The 17,682-nt window shown below is 39.1% G+C and overlaps 1 pseudogene across 1 annotated transcript; it reads left to right on the forward strand.

Annotated features, from left to right (window-relative positions):
• Positions 1-12,852: 12,852 nt before the first annotated feature.
• On the forward strand, positions 12,853-13,850 carry LOC307152091 (trace amine-associated receptor 13c-like; annotated as a pseudogene). The gene has a single exon. The product of its transcript is annotated as a trace amine-associated receptor 13c-like (transcript).
• Positions 13,851-17,682: the final 3,832 nt, after the last annotated feature.

The following is a 17,682-nucleotide window of genomic DNA, read 5'->3' on the forward strand; positions in this document are numbered from 1 at the left end:
GCTCTTCTCATTCAGCACTGCGGGAAAACATCAATTCCAGGTTCTAATTTGGCCTTAGAAAACCAGTAAAATCGAGATGTTTTCCATATTATTTTGTGACTATTTTAAATGTTTAATAAAGGGGCAAAAAGTCATAAACAAAAATCTGAAAATTCTTCGATATTTACTTTTTTGCGCAGCAGCTGGTGTAGCCAGTTCAAATTAAAATTTTGGTGTTCAACTTTGCGTTTTAAAAAGACAACAACCGTTCATTTTTCGTTTTTCAACTACGGGTTAAAAAAGGAAAAACGAATGGACACAAAATAGCCTACATGGATCGTTTGGACAGAATACGAGACAGAGTTCTTTATTAAATTCATTAAAAAAAAAATAATAATTAGACTAGGAATACTGGATTCTAAATCTCAAAGAAATGCCACAATCAAAACCTCGGAGCAGAAATGAGGGCAAAACACCCAGAAACTCCATGTGTCGTTCGCATTATAAGGGTCTTTCCCTGCCATTTATGCTTGGATAACACGCCACGTCTCCTTCCATTAATAATAATAATGTCTAATGCGTTGGCTGTGATATTTTATAAACCAACGTCAGTTGCCGTGATTTTTGGAATGACTTATCGCGAGAGAAAAAAGGACGTTTTAGTCGCATAACATCGGTTAATGGAAACGCCGTCATTTCGCAATAGTTTTTTATCGATATTTAGATAATAACGCAAAACATTTGCGCAAATCTGTAATGGAAACGCGGCTTATGATCCAGATGTAGTCTTTGAAAGCTTTTTGCACAAAATGTTGCTTTTTTTATGAAACTTACCCACATTCAAGTGTTGCTAGAAGCATGAATAGATGCAGAATAAAAAAAATAAATGAAGCTAGAATAAAACAGTTTTTTTTTTTTTTGTTTTTTTTTTAAAGCAGAGGGTCAGTTTGATATATTGCATGTTCAGTTATTCATACAAACAAACATTCTGGGGGCCATGACATTTTGCTGAAAATAAAAACAATGGCGGTGGCTGACGGTTTTTAATGCTGGCGGGAAATATTTAAACATTAAAAAACAGTGTCAGTGTCTCTATCACTTAAAGTGGCTCTCCAGTGTGTTTGTGATTTTCCTCGCAGACATCTGACCTTGATGGACTGAACAGAAGAAATGAAGAAGTTTCCACACTAAAGAAGGCAGAGCCTCAGCACACACCTACAGATTACATAATCCCCACGGACCAATGGGAGTTTAAATGTGTTTACCAGCTGCTTTGGCAAGCTATTTCGAACTCCAGATACAAACTTAGTTTTGGCCTGAATTAGTTTGAAATGACGTCACACTTGTTCGTTCTTCGATTTGCTTGCCTTGAAGTATACATTATCAGGGCCTTAACTATAAAGATAAGTTTATTGTTTTTGAAATTGTTCTAAATTGAAAGGTAATAATATAGTAACAAATTTAATTTTAAAATGAATGAAAAAATTAATTATTTTGATTAATGATTACGAGAGCACATGAATTAAAAAAAAAAGTGCACTAGGGCTGCACGATTTCTTTATATTCTCAATTGTCTGTATAACTTTTTTGGAAGCCGTCTTTGATATTTGTGGGCACCATATCTTTGCGTCATATGTGATTTCTTATTTGAACTCTTTTCCTATGTTGTACAGTCCGCATGCCTGATTTTTGTTCACCTGGTTCGGAATGTGCCATTGCTCCCTTTCGTGGTCACTACGAGTTATGTCAGTGACGACGAATGGGGTTTCGCTTAGAAAGCCTGTCATCTTCGAGTATATAAAACGAGCCAATGGCAATGAAATGCCATGGGTCTGCGGAATTTGCATAGCGTAACTCCGCCCCCACCAAGTTCATTCACTTCACTCCACAGCCAATTCTGAGTTCATCTCTATTTCTCTTCGAGACGAGCCTCTCTCCAGGTGTTGGTGAGACAGCGAGCTCCAGCGAGTGCACGTTCCCTGCTTATCTGTGCAGTTATTTGCCAGTGTTTGTGTGTTCATCTCCCTGGTCGCTTCAACACTCTGCGGAGAAATCTCCTTTCACAAAAGAGCATTGCACACGGCATGTCTTTTTAAAGATGCCTCGCCCGTGCACTTCTGGTTGCGGTCGCGTTATATCTGATTCTGATGGGCACAATCAGGGCACAACCTCTCCCTTCACAGGATGCCGTTCAAGATGCTCACGGCCAAACGCATTTTCGAATGCGTGCGGCCGCAGGATTGGTTTGCAGCGATCGACCTGAAGGACGGCTACTTCCATGTCTCCATTCTTCCTCGACATGGTCAGCGCTCCAGCCGTATGTCGCAACTCGCCCGCCACCTCCTCATATGGAGTCAGAAACATCTGATGTCGCTTCGAGCCATTTATATCCCGGGAGACCTGAACCGTGCGGCCGACGAGCTGCCTCGGCTTCGGCCTCTCCCTGGAGAATAGAGACTCCATCCCCAGATGGTTCAGCTGATTTGGGATCAGTTCGGGGATGCACAGGTAGATCTGTTTGCCTCCCACGACTCCCATTGCGACCTGTTTTACTCCCTGACCGAGGGCACGCTCGGCATGGACGCACTGTTGCACAGCTGGCCGCGGGGCCTTCGCAAGTATGCGTTTCCCCCAGTGAGCCTTCTTGCGCAGACCTTGCGCAAGATCAGGGAGGACGAGGAGCAGGTCATTTTGGTTGCCTCGTATTGGCACAACCGCACCTGTTCCCAGAACTAGTACTCCTCGCGACAGCACCTCCCTGGCCAATCCCTCTGAGGAAGGACCTGCTTTCTCAGGGACGGGGCACCCTATGGCACCCTCGTCCCGTCCAGGAGCCACACGTGGAGGTTCCAAAGATCGGGACGAGGGTGCCATAGGGTGCCCCATAGGGTGGTGGCTACCATCACTTCCGCTAGAGCATCGTCTACGAGACATGCCTATGTGTTGAAGTGGAACCTCTTCGTCAACTGGTGTTCTTCTAAACAACAAGACCCCACGAAATGCCCGATCAGTGTCGTACTTTCCTTCCTGCAAGAAGGGTTTGTTGCGAAGGCTGTCTCCCTCCACCCTGAAAGTGTATGTTGCCGCCATTGCCGCACATCATGATGCAGTTGAAGGTAAGTCCGTTGGAAAGCACGACCTGATCATCAGGTTCCTGAGAGGAGCGAGAAGACTGAATCCTCCTCGCCCTCCTCTCGTTCCCTCTTGGGACCTCTCAGTGGTACTAACTGCCCTGCAGAGTGCTCCCTTTGAGCCTCTGCAATCAGTGGAGCTTAAGTTCCTGTCAATGAAGACAGCACTCCTGGTTGCATTGGCCTCCATCAAGAGGGTAGGGGACCTGCAGGCATTTTCGGTTGACGAAGCGTGCCTGGAATTCGGGCCGGCTAACTCTCACGTGATCCTGAGACCCCGGCCTGGATATGTGCCCAAGGTTCCCACCACACCATTTCGAGACCAGGTGGTGAACCTGCAAGCGCTGCCCTCGGAGGAGGCAGACCCAGCCTTGGCACTGCTCTGTCCAGTACGAGCCCTCCGTGCTTACGTAGACAGAACGCAGTGTTTCAGGACCTCAGACCAGCTCTTTGTCTGTTATGGTGGGAAGCTGAAGTTAAAGGCTCTCTCCAAGCAAAGGTTGTCCCACTGAATAGTGGACGCCATTGCTTTGGCATACCAGCAGCAAGGTCGACCATGCCCCCTTGGTGTGACGGCCCACTCTACCCGGAGTGTGGCATCCTCTTGGGCTCTAGCGCATGGTGCTTCGCTAACAGACATCTGCAGAGCTGCAGGCTGGGCGACACCAAACACATTCGTGAGATTCTACAATCTCCAAGTGGAGCCAGTTTCTTCTCATGTACTCGCTTCAACCAGTCAGTACTAGATTCTGCTCAGGTGTCTTCACTTGCTCTCCATGGATGGGATACGTGCGATATTTTCCTCAGGTGAGCCTCATAAGCCCTGAGTTTCCTCCAGCACTGTTGACGTCAACGCCAGAGTTATGCCACCGGCAGCTTTCGCGCTTGGCTAGGTTCATAGAACCCGGAAATCATCCGACCGTTGACAAAGCAGTGTAGAATAATGTTAAATATGTGAAAAATAATGCGAATTTTTAAAAACGAAGCATGAACACATGTTGCAGTGTACCCCACAAACACAATCAAGCCTTCGAAAAAAGGTGTTTTACCACCGCTTTAAAAACCTGCATATTGTGTTTTTAACCGCAAAATGCATTCTGTGTGAATGGTCTACTATATTCTGTTTGGCTGCAACAATAGTTTGAAAGTGCTTGCAAATTCCCTGGCTCTATCAGGGCCAACTGGTGCTACCAAACCGGGCCCCGCACCAAATGAACATCCCCGCCTCCCACCCCCATGCTTGGGACGGCCTTGGGCTCTCAGAAACATCATCTCTCCTGTATCCAACATATTCCCAAACCACAGATGTTATTTTTTTATACTGTCCTGGATGTACCTTCCCTGATTCTGTGCTTACTTCCATGTCGTCATAGTAAACCTGCTCAGTTCTGTTCTCGCGCTAGATTTAAGCCCAATTTATACTACTGCGTCGAACTCACGCCGTAGCTACGTCGTAGGCTGTGTGTAGCACGCGTATTCGTCGGCGTACCCTGACGTGCACCTCTCCAAAAATGGAACAACACGTCAATTCTACGTGGACGCAAGCGCTGTGATTGGTCTGCTTGAACCCCTCCCTCGGGTTTCACATGCTCCCTCTGCAAGAGTAATTGTGCGTCAACGCGGACAACGACACAGAAGTATAAATTAAAACCAGCGCGTTGCCTACAGCGTAGAGGCTCCGGCGTAGGTCCGACGCAGAAGTATAAATCAGCCTTTAGGCATGCTGCATTCAGAATCGTGCTTTCTGCGGTTCAGAAATCACGCATGCTCAGATGCGATTTTATTCTGATTTTGATTAAATCGCACATCCCTAAGGATAAATCCTTTATAGGCTAAGTAAATACCGCAATATTCTTTAAAAAAATAAGGATTGGTCAATTTTGATTTAATGGTGATTTTAAAGAGGCGGACGACATAAGTGCAACGCAGGCTTATAATAAACAGAATGTAATCATGCATTGGTGTGGACGGGCCTTTTAACATGTATCATATTGTGTATGAAAACTGTGCTGCATTAAAGATGAATAGACTGAATTGCTTCAGAAACGGACATCTGTATGATGTTTCAAACTAAGTAGTCCAGTTCAGCATTCATTACAGAATACATTTCATAAATGGCATCTACAGTTGCAGTGAAGTTTATCAAGAACTGGCGAACTTTTGTTAAGCATTCCTCCTCTGCAACTTCTTGATCCTTGGATAAAGCTTTAAGAAAATCTGACCTGCATGGTGCGGCATATTGGGCAGCCTACAGCAAAACCAAACAAAATTGCTGGGTAAGCAAGCAATCATTGTCTTAATAAAAAAGCCATACGTTATTACAGATGACCCACATTTTTCGACTAATTAAATTCCATGACTTTTCAGTTGATTATGATCACTGGATTTTTAAAAGTATATTTATGGAGTATGTTTACTAGATAATTTCCTTTACAAGACTTTTCCAGGCCTCATTACATGCAAACCAAAATGACATGCCCATCTCGCCATGCACACATAGCTACTGAAAACCCACCTTGAAAACTTTCTGGACAATCCAGCCGTGATACCTCTTGAGGGCTTGCTCATAAGCTTTAGTGATATTCATGCGAATAAGATCAGGATTGTCCTCATCTCTCTCCCCATCCACTAGACTTTGCAGTAAAATCTGAATGAACCGCAGACCTCTGAGGAAAACACTGGTGTTATTGTCAAACAATTTATGAAAAATCATAAATTGTACATACATAGTATATTTCTATTAGAGCTGCACAATTAACACATTAAATCCAATAAATTACATGTTTTTCCCCCCAAACCAGTTTAAGGTTAGGGTGTAGGGTATGTTTAGGGTAGTATCTTTTGTAGCATTATGTTGGTGATCAGCAGTGTGATTGACATGAGTAATGGAATCTTTAGAATCGACTGCGGAAGGAGTTTGCGATAAACAGGTTTGGGCAATAAAAGCACTACGAATACGAATTGGATTTAACGCAGTACGTCATCACTACAAGCTGCAGCGAGGACAGTCTCAACACCCACATGATCTTGTTCCCATATGATTCGCAACTTTAGGTGCGTTCACGTCATGTAGAAATTGCAGTAATTAAGAGATTCCGACTTGTGACCATATTGTATTGCAATAGGTAGCACTTCAAAGTTAATACTGAATCAAAACTAGTCAGCACAGGTTATAATTGAGGTGGTTTAATAACAGTATTAGGTTATGGTTACACTTGAATTGGTTACAAATTAAATGTATAAAATTTTACAAAACACATTTAATTGTATTTAATTCAACATTTAATTTAAAAAACAAAAACAATAAAAAAACAGTAATATTATGAAATATTATTACAATTTAAAATAATGGTTCTCTTTTTTAATATACTTTAAAATGTAATTTATTTTTGTGATGCAAAGCTGAATTTTCATCAGCAAGTACTCCAGTCTTTGGTGTCTTATGATCCTTCAGAAATCATTGTAATATGCTGATTTATGATCAATGTTGGAAACAGTTGTGCTGCTTAATATTTTTTTTATAACCTGAGATACTTTTTTCAGGATTATTTGATGAATAAAAAGTTAAAAAGAACTGTATTTATTTAGAATAGAAATCTTTTGTAACAATATACACTACCGTTCAAAAGTTTGGGAACAATAACTATTTTTTTTTAAGAAATTAGTACTTTAATTCAACAAGGATGCGTTAAATTGATAAAAGGTGATGGTAATGATTTATATTGTTAGAAATGTTTTTATTTTGAATAAATGCTGTTTTTATGAATAAATGCTGTTAACGTTTTACTCATCAATGAATCCTGAAAAAAGTATTCCAAAAAAATATATTAAACAGCACAACTGTTTCCATCATTGATAATAACTGAGTATCAAATCATCATATTAGAATGATTTCTGAAGGATCATAAGACACCAAAGACTGGAGTACTTGCTGATGAAAATTCAGCTTTGCATCACAAAAATAAATTACATTTTAAAATATATTTAAAAAGAGAACCATTATTTTAAATTGTAATAATATTTCATAATATTACTGTTTTTTTTTTTTGTTTGTTTTTTTTTAAACTGCAGGCTTGATGAGCATAAGAGACTTCTTTCAAAAACATTAAAAATAGTAATGTTTCCAAACTTTTGACTGGTACTGTATATACATATATATATATATATATATATACAGTGAGGAAAATAAGTATTTGAACACCCTGCTATTTTGCAAGTTCTCCCACTTAGAAATCATGGAGTGGTTTGAAATTGTCATCGTAGGTGCATGTCCACTGTGAGAGACATAATCTAAAAAAAAAAAAAATCCAGAAATCACAATGTATGATTTTTTAACTATTTATTTGTATGATACAGCTGCAAATAAGTATTTGAACACCTGAGAAAATCAATGTTAATATTTGGTACAGTAGCCTTTGTTTGCAATTACAGAGGTCAAACGTTTCCTGTAGTTTTTCACCAGGTTTGCACACACTGCAGGAGGGATTTTGGCCCACTCCTCCACACAGATCTTCTCTAGATCAGTCAGGTTTCTGGGCTGTCGCTGAGAAACACGGAGTTTGAGCTCCCTCCAAAGATTCTCTATTGGGTTTAGGTCTGGAGACTGGCTAGGCCACGCCAGAACCTTGATATGCTTCTTACAGAGCCACTCCTTGGTTATCCTGGCTGTGTGCTTCGGGTCATTGTCATGTTGGAAGACCCAGCCTCGACCCATCTTCAATGCTCTAACTGAGGGAAGGAGGTTGTTCCCCAAAATCTCGCAATACATGGCCCCGGTCATCCTCTCCTTAATACAGTGCAGTCGCCCTGTCCCATGTGCAGAAAAACACCCCCAAAGCATGATGCTACCACCCCCATGCTTCACAGTAGGGATGGTGTTCTTGGGATGGTACTCATCATTCTTCTTCCTCCAAACACGTTTAGTGGAATTATGACCAAAAAGTTCTATTTTGGTCTCATCTGACCACATGACTTTCTCCCATGACTCCTCTGGATCATCCAAATGGTCATTGGCAAACTTAAGACGGGCCTTGACATGTGCTGGTTTAAGCAGGGGAACCTTCCGTGCCATGCATGATTTCAAACCATGACGTCTTTGTGTATTACCAACAGTAACCTTGGAAACGGTGGTCCCAGCTCTTTTCAGGTCATTGACCAGCTCCTCCCGTGTAGTTCTGGGCTGATTTCTCACCTTTCTTAGGATCATTGAGACCCCACGAGGTGAGATCTTGCATGGAGCCCCAGTCCGAGGGAGATTGACAGTCATGTTTAGCTTCTTCCATTTTCTAATGATTGCTCCAACAGTGGACCTTTTTTCACCAAGCTGCTTGGCATTTTCCCCGTAGCCCTTTCCAGCCTTGTGGAGGTGTACAATTTTGTCTCTAGTGTCTTTGGACAGCTCTTTGGTCTTGGCAATGTTAGTAGTTGGATTCTTACTGATTGTATGGGGTGGACAGGTGTCTTTATGCAGCTAACGACCTCAAACAGGTGCATCTAATTTAGGATAATAAATGGAGTGCAGGTGGACATTTTAAAGGCAGACTAACAGGTCTTTGAGGGTCAGAATTCTAGCTGATAGACAGGTGTTCAAATACTTATTTGCAGCTGTATCATACAAATAAATAATTAAAAAATCATATATTGTGATTTCTGGATTTTTTTTTTTAGATTATGTCTCTCACAGTGGACATGCACCTACGATGACAATTTCAGACCCCTCCATGATTTCCAAGTGGCAGAACTTGCAAAATAACAGGGTGTTCAAATACTTATTTTCCTCACTGTATATATATATATATATATATATATATATATATATATATATATATATATATATATATATATATATATATATATATATATATAATTTTTTTTTTTTTTTTTTTTTTTTTTTTTTTCTCAAACAACAAAAGGTGAAAGAAAAACCCGGATTCTTCCATCTCAATGTGGTTCAGTGCATTATCATAGTCACTTTCTGGCATGCCGCTCTGGGCGTCCAAGGTGGATCCCTGTAACAGGAGTAGAGTCACAGTGAGCTTTCTGCTTAAACAAGGGATGCAACCTGTTACTGACAACTGGTGCTTACTCAAAGCTTGAAGAGACAGCAAACAATCATGCTTTTGGTGTAGAATCAAAACATCAGCATAGCAGCTGTAAAGTAAGGTCAGAAACATACTTTGCGCTAGCAGTCAAATGCAGACGCTTGGCCAACACGTCGTAAATACTTAATGTGTTCTTGCATTAACAATGCAGTAACAAACCCTCGAGACTCAAGGGGGCGATAGAGTTACCATCAAACATCTGCCCTATTTAACTGCCCTGCATTGTTATTCAGGTAGCTAGCTAAAAACATGTTCAAATCAATTTAACCAGAAATGCCAATATCATGGGTTCAATTCTCAGGGCATGCATGAACTGATAAAATGTATAGGCCTACTATGGAAGTAAAATAATGAAAAATGTTTTTTAAACAAAAAAGCTTGTTGAATTGCACTACTTGAAAAAAATATGCATTGCATTTACCCTGCTTGCATTTTAATGCATTATATTTTAAGGGCTTGCATTTTTATGGGCTGAATTGTATTTAAGCTGTGAATATTTAAATTCAAAACATTTTACACACGTTTTCATTATAAAATTTCAATAATCCATATTCATCTTCCAGATTTCACTTCCAAAATGTTCATTCTGTTTAAAAATACAACCTATAATATTCGAGAGGCAATTTTCGGTCCATTTTATTTCGCTTTACAAATTCGCTTCCACAAATTCAGTGGTTCAAATTCGACAGAAAATTCAACATTTGACATCCGGGAATGGCAGGAATATCAGTAGATTGCCGATTGATAATCACCATAGCTGTTAGTCGTCCTTACCAGCAGGGGGCACAAGCGGCTGTTGATGAAGAAAACTATAGAGCAACGGGTGAGAGAGAGTCATTCATTCATAAAAACGGATTTACAGAAATGAAGCAAGCGGTAATTATTTGTGATGATTATCAGGGCCAGTATATGGAAAAGCTGATAAAGACACAAAAGTGGTCAAATATCGAAGCTGGAGTCTTAAACCTTTCTAATGATGCTCAGTTTGTCCAGATCAAGTAAGAGTGTGATGTTTAATGAGTAATGAATGTTGAACAACAATAATCTGCGATCCCGTGATGCGAAAGGGTTTACACAGAATTAACATTTTGGAAGTGGAATCTGGAAGGTGAATATGGATTATTGAGTTTTTAATAATGAAAACGTGTGTGAAATGTTTTGAATAGAAATAGTCAAAGCTTAAATACACAACCATGTTGAATTTCAGCCTATAAAAATGCAAGCCCTGAAAATACAATGCATTAAAATGCAAGCAGGGTTAATGCAACTTTTTCAAGTGGTGCAATTCAACAAGCTTTTTTGTTTCAAAAACATTTGTCATTATTTTACTTCCATAATATACCTTCTGATCTGTTGGGTTTATATTCAGTGAGCATATCTGCAATGTATTGCGGTCCTAGGCCATTGAATGATTTATATACCAGTAATAATACTTTAAAATCGATCCTAAATCGAATTGGCAGCCAGTGTAAAGACCTGAGGACTGGTGTGATATGTTCATATTTTCTGGTTCTGCTCAGAATCCTGGCGGCAGCGTTCTGTATGAGCTGCAACTGTCTTATGGTCTTTTTGGGAAGGCCAGTGAGGAGTCCATTACAATAATCCACCCTGCTGGTGATGAAAGCATGCACAAGTTTCTCTAAGTCTTGTCTGGAAACAAAGCTTCTAATTCTTGCAATATTTTTCAGATGATAGTATGCTGATTTAGTTATTGCTTTGACATGACTACTGAAACTAAGGTCTGACTCTAGTGACACACCAAGATTCCTGATTCCTGATTTTTAGTTGTTTGACCCCTAGAGTGGTTATGGTATTGGTATAGAGTGGTTAAGGTATAAGGTATCACCTTGAGAACTTCATCTTTGTTTCCAAACGCAATGACTTCAGTTTTGTCTTTGTTTAACTGAAGAAAATGTTGGCACATCCAACTGTTGACTTCATCAATGCATTGGCACAGGGAGTCAATGGGGCTGTAATCGTTTGGCGATAGGGCTAAGTAGAGCTGTGTGTTGTCTTTGCATTCATCAGAGGTGTTAACAGCACCCTCAGGTGCACATTTACTCAACAGCAAACCATAATTGCTATAATTAGTCTTCAGAGTTTACTGTAACTGATTTCTCAGATGACTTGTTATCAGGAGTAAATGAGACACTTGTCATTGCTTGTTTGACAAATCAACAGCTTCAAAGAAACTGGTAGCCAGCAACAGACAAGTGACCATGATGGCGACTTCACTCCATGCATTCTACCAGCACTTCTTCCTACTGTTTCCTTCCTTTTTCTGCTGTGTAACAACAAACAGGATATGCACCACCCAATGGTCAAAGTTGACACAATGTGCATTAGAGGGCACCAGCAGAAAAAAAAAAAAATGTTACAACCCTGCAAGAAAAAAGGGAGACCACATGCAACAATTCTAAATGAAACATTTATTTTAATGATGCATGCGCAGGAGCTCAAACATTGGTGAAAAGTCAATCTTTCCGATTGAGATAACGCAAGCAAACGTAATCTTAATTTAAAGTAAGTGAACAATTTTGATGAACAAAACAACACACACGTCTTCCCTCTATATTGTAAACAAACACAGCGTCAGCTCATGTGTGATTTTGCGCCTGCGCATACGTCATTGTGTGACAGGAAGCTCGTGCTCCAGACTGCTATGAATGCGCTCAGAACTATTTGATGAGGCTGTGGATTACATGTAAAATGTTGTATATAGTGTTCAGTTTCTTGCATAGGCCGATTGTTTCGCTTCTTAAGACCTCAATGCATCGTCAGGAGCCGTGGGTATTAATTGACCCATGTTCTGTGACCAAAATTTTTTTCGATTGTTGGATAACGCATTGTTTGGAAGATGACTGTAAGCAAATATGAGTTACCTTGGGGGCAATGGCCCAGCCCAACACAAACAATTATTATGTGTACAAAAGGTTTATTTATTACTGGTATCGGGCACAACGGCACAGGTTTTAAAGCCTGATTGGGTTTACCCAACATCTAGCAGGTCACTATAGCAATAGCAGCTACAGCAAGTTAAAATATATGCAGCAACATCTTTTTTAAAGGTAAAGCCAATAGAAATTGCCACAAAACCCTGTGATACGTTTTTTCCAGTCCCAAAAGGCCGGCAACATCTCCATGGGCAGCACTTAAAGGAAAAGTTCACCCAAAAATGAAAATTACCCCATGGTTTACTCACCATCAAGTCATCCTAGATGTTTATGACATTCTTCTTTCAGACGAATACAATCAGAGTTATATTAAAAAAATGTCCAGGCTCTTACAAGCTTTATAATGGCAGTGAACGGCCGTATCTGTTTTGAAGTCCATCAAAGTGCATCCATCCATCATAAAAGTAATCCACACGGCTCTCCAGGGATTTATGAAGGCCTTCTGAAATGAATCGATATGTTTGTGTAAGAAAAATAACCATATTTAAAACTTTATCGACTAAAATAACTAGCTTCCGCCAGACAGATTTCTTTTCTTTTTTAATTAATTAATAAATAAAAAATAGTGTATGTTACATCATCAATGGTCAGTAGATGGGTGGGCCAGTCTGATTCAGGCTGTATAAATGAAAGGACAGTAAGGAGAGCAGAACAAACTCCTAACAGGAGGAGACTCACACATGGCTTATGAGACAGAGGATCATGAGACTCAATACTGCTTTCCTGCCATCAACTCATCATGTATCAAGGGAAAACGCTCCAGTTTTGAACATAATATAATTTACATTTTTGTATCATTGCTGTCAGCATGGACTGTGTTTCTGAACCTGCTGGTGATCATCTCCATCTCTCACTTCAAGAAGCTTCACACTCCAACCAACCTGCTTATTCTCTCTCTGGCTGTGACCGACCTGCTTATGGGACTTGTTATGTCTATAGAGGGCATCAGATTTATTGAGACGTGTTGGTACTTTGGAGACACTTTCTGTAAAATGTGTATTACAATCCTTGGATTGGTCTTCTCAGCATCTATCAGTAATTTAGTATTAATTGCTGTTGATCGTTATGTGGCTGTGTGTCACCCTTTACTGTACCCACAGAAAATAACCACAACTAAAATTTTAATAAGCATCTGTCTGAGCTGGGTTTGTCTTTCAACTTATAATGCTACAATTGTAATTAATGAAGGATTTTTAGACACTTCACACAGATCAGACATGTGTTATGGAGAGTGTTCTTTTATGATGGGTTTTGCCTGGAGAGTTACTGATCTGTACATGTCTTTTATTTTTCCATGTACCTTCATCATAACTTTATATTTGAGGATTTTTTATGTAGTACATCAGCAAGTGAAAGTTATAAACTCTCTGATGAAGGGTGGAAAATGTGTAACTGAAGGATCAGTGAGGAGGAAATCTGAGAGTAAAGCTGCTCTGACATTAGGAATCATTGTGATAGTTTATCTGCTGTGCTATATTCCATACTATATATGTTCTATATCAGTAATCTCTTCCACAATCATAAATATATTGACATGGGTTATGTATACAAACTCAAGTCTGAATCCTCTGATCTATGCTTTATTTTATCCCTGGTTTAAAAAGACAGTTAAACACGTCTTAACTCTGAAAATATTTCAGCCAGCATCCTCTCTGGTTGATATTTTTACAGAGCATCAATATTAATTAAACTGGTAAAGCTGTCCCTTATAAAGGGTATAATTATCTTTGTAGTATTTAAATTTGTAATATCTTAATAGTATGTAGCTTATTTCAGAGAGTATGTTTGCTACATTTTTAATTTGAACAACTCATTAAAACTTCTTTTACACACATTGAAATGAAGTGTCAAAATGTTCATAAATTGCATTAAATTAGTTCATTAAATAAACTGAGCAAGCAGCATAACTCCTCAATGTACTGGAATAAATGGTAAAGGGAGATAACTGTATGTGCTTTATGCTTTATGCACTTGCATCAGTCATGTTGCATCTGTGTTATTAAAGATCAAAAACAAAATGACAAAAAAAGGGACAGTCATTCAGAACTAAACTCGGTAAAAAAGAGATGTCCTCTAACTTTCAACTGCTTTTATTTCCAGAAAATTTCTTAAAGTAAAAATATTGGTATGAACAAAAAGATTAAACAACTGAGACATAAACTAAACAAGTTACACAGACATTTGACGAACAGAAATGAAACAATGAGTCCCTGAACAGTATCAAATTAGCAGTCATATCTGGTGTAGCCAGAAGCTGCTTTAAGGACCACAGAGCATCTCATCCTCATGGACTGCAGCAAACTGGCCAGTTCTTGCTGTGAGATGTTACCCCACTCTTCCACCAAGGTTCTCAAAGTTCTCAAACATGGTTCCAGGATTAGAAATCACAGTTTGTGTGTGTATGTGTGTATGTGTGTGTGTGTGTGTGTGTGTGTGTGTGTGTTTGTGTCCTGGTAAACCCAAATATCCCCACAAAGATAGCAGAAATGTTTGACCTTGTGGGGACATTTCTTTATGGTCCCCATTAAGAAAACATGTTATACATTATGTTTAAAATGGAAAAAGGGATAGTTTTCTGTGAGGGTTGTGTTTAGAGGTAGTGTTAGGTTCAGGGGATTTAGTTTGTACAATATAAAAAATCATTATGCCCATGTCCCCATAAAACATGGATAACCAACATGTGTGGTGTGTGTATATACAGTATTCATTCATTCACACACATTCTCTCTCTCTCTCTCTCACTCTCACTCTCTCACTCTCTCTCACACACACACACACACACACACACACACACACACACACACACACACACACACGTTTTCATAAGGCATATGCATTACACAACAAAATTTTGGGTTACACTTTATTTTAAGGTGTCATTGTTACAGTGTAATTATATATTTAAGTACTGAGTAATATTAATTAACAACATGTACTTACCTTAAGGTAAGGGTAGAATTAGAGTTTGGTTTAGGGTTAGTTGCATGTATTTATGCATAATTTACTGTTATTACTATAGTAAATACATTCTTCATATATATAACAAGGACACTGTAAAATAAAGTGTTACCAAATTTTGTAATGTGAATATGTTGAATACGGTGCGTATTTAAGCATTCATCGAAAAATCTAAAGAAAAAACTATAGAATAAAGATAAAACTATAGAATAATGTGAGACATAATGACAAATTTCATTAGGTGAACTAATGATCTATTAAAAACAGTATGCAAACACAATTTCAATATTCAATTTATTTATGCTTCTCTGTTTATATTTCTCTCAGATGCATCTGTCATACTACCAATGTAGGAGTGACATTTAACATCAGGTCTGTCATTTCGCTATATTACAACAGAGGAAATATTCTCTCAATCTATGACATAATACAATGTGTTTGTGATCTACCGACCGAAATATACATTTTATACAAAAAAATTGAGTGTTTTAAGAATGAATATGTGTTTAACTGATATTTTAAACCAGGGGTAAAATACAGCAAAGATAAAAGGATTCAGACATGAAATTAAATACAAGTTCCATGTTAGAAAACCTGATGTGGTCGATGATATTACTGTTGTGTCTGTTACAATATTTCATGAGTTCGCCTGCTCATCCAGTCTAAACAGTTAATGTTAAAATAACTTGTCTTGCTGTCCTCGAAGGAGCTCGATCCCCCTGTAACTACTATGTAGAAGAAGAATGAGAGAAGAACACCATAAGAATTGTCGGTAGGATGCCGCAATGACTGCTACTTATGCACGCTCATAATGATGATTGACTGTACTGAATGTATAGGCTCCTCCCGAACCTACATTCAGTCAGGGCCACTTTCGTCAAATGTATATTTATTGTAATAATGCATACAGTTAGTGTTGGCGGTTTGGTTCTGTTATGGGCAAAATCCACGCGCCCGTCCATGCAGCCATGCCTGGACAGAGCAGGGGGAGCAGCAAAACCCCCCTGGGGTAACATAACAGATCCAGTAATCATGCATACATAATTGCAATCACATTTTTACATGAGTGTTGTAAACAAGCCAAAATACATGAAAGATGATACAATGAAATTAACTATGACAGTCACGAACAGAATTGATTAGATTACAGATGGAGTTGGGGATGGAGACAGGAGTTAGATAAGCAATAGAGAGAGGCTGAACGAATGGGGATATTAAAGGAACTGCTGTGACGAGTGTCTCAACTGGAATGGTACACGTCAGGAACAGCTGACTGTTGTAAGGCGATGCTCAATTTTAGAACTTTATTTCACAAGTGAACAATGTTTACTCATTCTCTGTGTTAACTGGACTAAGAAATTTATGTTTATTTGTCTGCAAAAGTCTGCCGGATGATGCAAAACGGTTTTCGTGGAAACATGTTTGGAACTTCATATAGTGGGAAATCAGCAAAGCAGAAAAACTGCCACAAAGAGTCTTTACTCTCAGATTTCTTCCTCACTGGACCTTCCATTACACCTTTACTATTCATCAGTTTATAACTTTAACTTGCTGATGTACTACATTGAAATTTCTCCAATATAAAGTTATTATCAGGGTGCAAGGACACGTTTAGATCCTTGCAAAACTCATTATAAGGGACACTGAAATGTGTGACATATCTGCTGCTAAGACCAGCACCATTGTAAACTAAACCAGTAGAGACATGCTCATTAAAGTTTAATTTAAAAGAGAATGTGCAATAGCTGTGCAATTATTTTTCTGTTTACCACTTTTCCAAAGTGTCCCCCAAAGTGTCACGACAATACAAATACAGCTAGATTATATAGCCAAACTGTTTATTATACACCACATATACTTTACAACAAGAATTTGTCTTAAGGCCTGTTCACATCAAGGATGATAAAGGCTCCAATAAGGTTCCACGGCGAAGTTCTTTTGATTTGGGGTAAAAATACGTTTTAAATATGTGACCAGTGGTATACTGTTAGCGAACATCCCACGCCAGTATACAGCATTAACCCTTTCCCCGCCATTGATGGAAATTTCCGTTTTTACGTGTTTTCACTGTTATACGCAAGAGGGCGCTATTTCACATCTTCTGAAAGAGTACTGAATCTCCTGATCAAGAAGACTCAGAAACAAGCGATCTCATGTTATCATTTGCATATGTAAAACATCGCGATTACCAACATTTAACAGCATATAAATCAAAACTGCCTAATGTTACTGAATGAAATGTCGACCCAGGACGAGCTATAGGACTGTGCAAGCATTGGGGGTGTTGATGGACTTGATCTACTCCATCTGTGTTTTGATCATCGTTCTGAATATGATCCAGATGTAGTCTTTGAAAGCTTTTTGCACAAAATGTTGCTTTTTTTTATGAAACTTACCCACATTCAAGTGTTGCTAGAAGCATGAATAGATGCAGAATAAAAAAAATAAATGAAGCTAGAATAAAACAGTTTTAAAAAAAAAAAAAAAAAAAGCAGAGGGTCAGTTTGATCTATTGCATGTTCAGTTATTCATACAAACAAACATTCTGGGGGCCGCGAC

The sequence above is a fragment of the Squalius cephalus genome (assembly GCF_949319135.1).
Source record: "Squalius cephalus genome assembly, chromosome: 24".
In the NCBI taxonomy this organism is placed as follows: Eukaryota; Metazoa; Chordata; class Actinopteri; order Cypriniformes; family Leuciscidae; genus Squalius; species Squalius cephalus.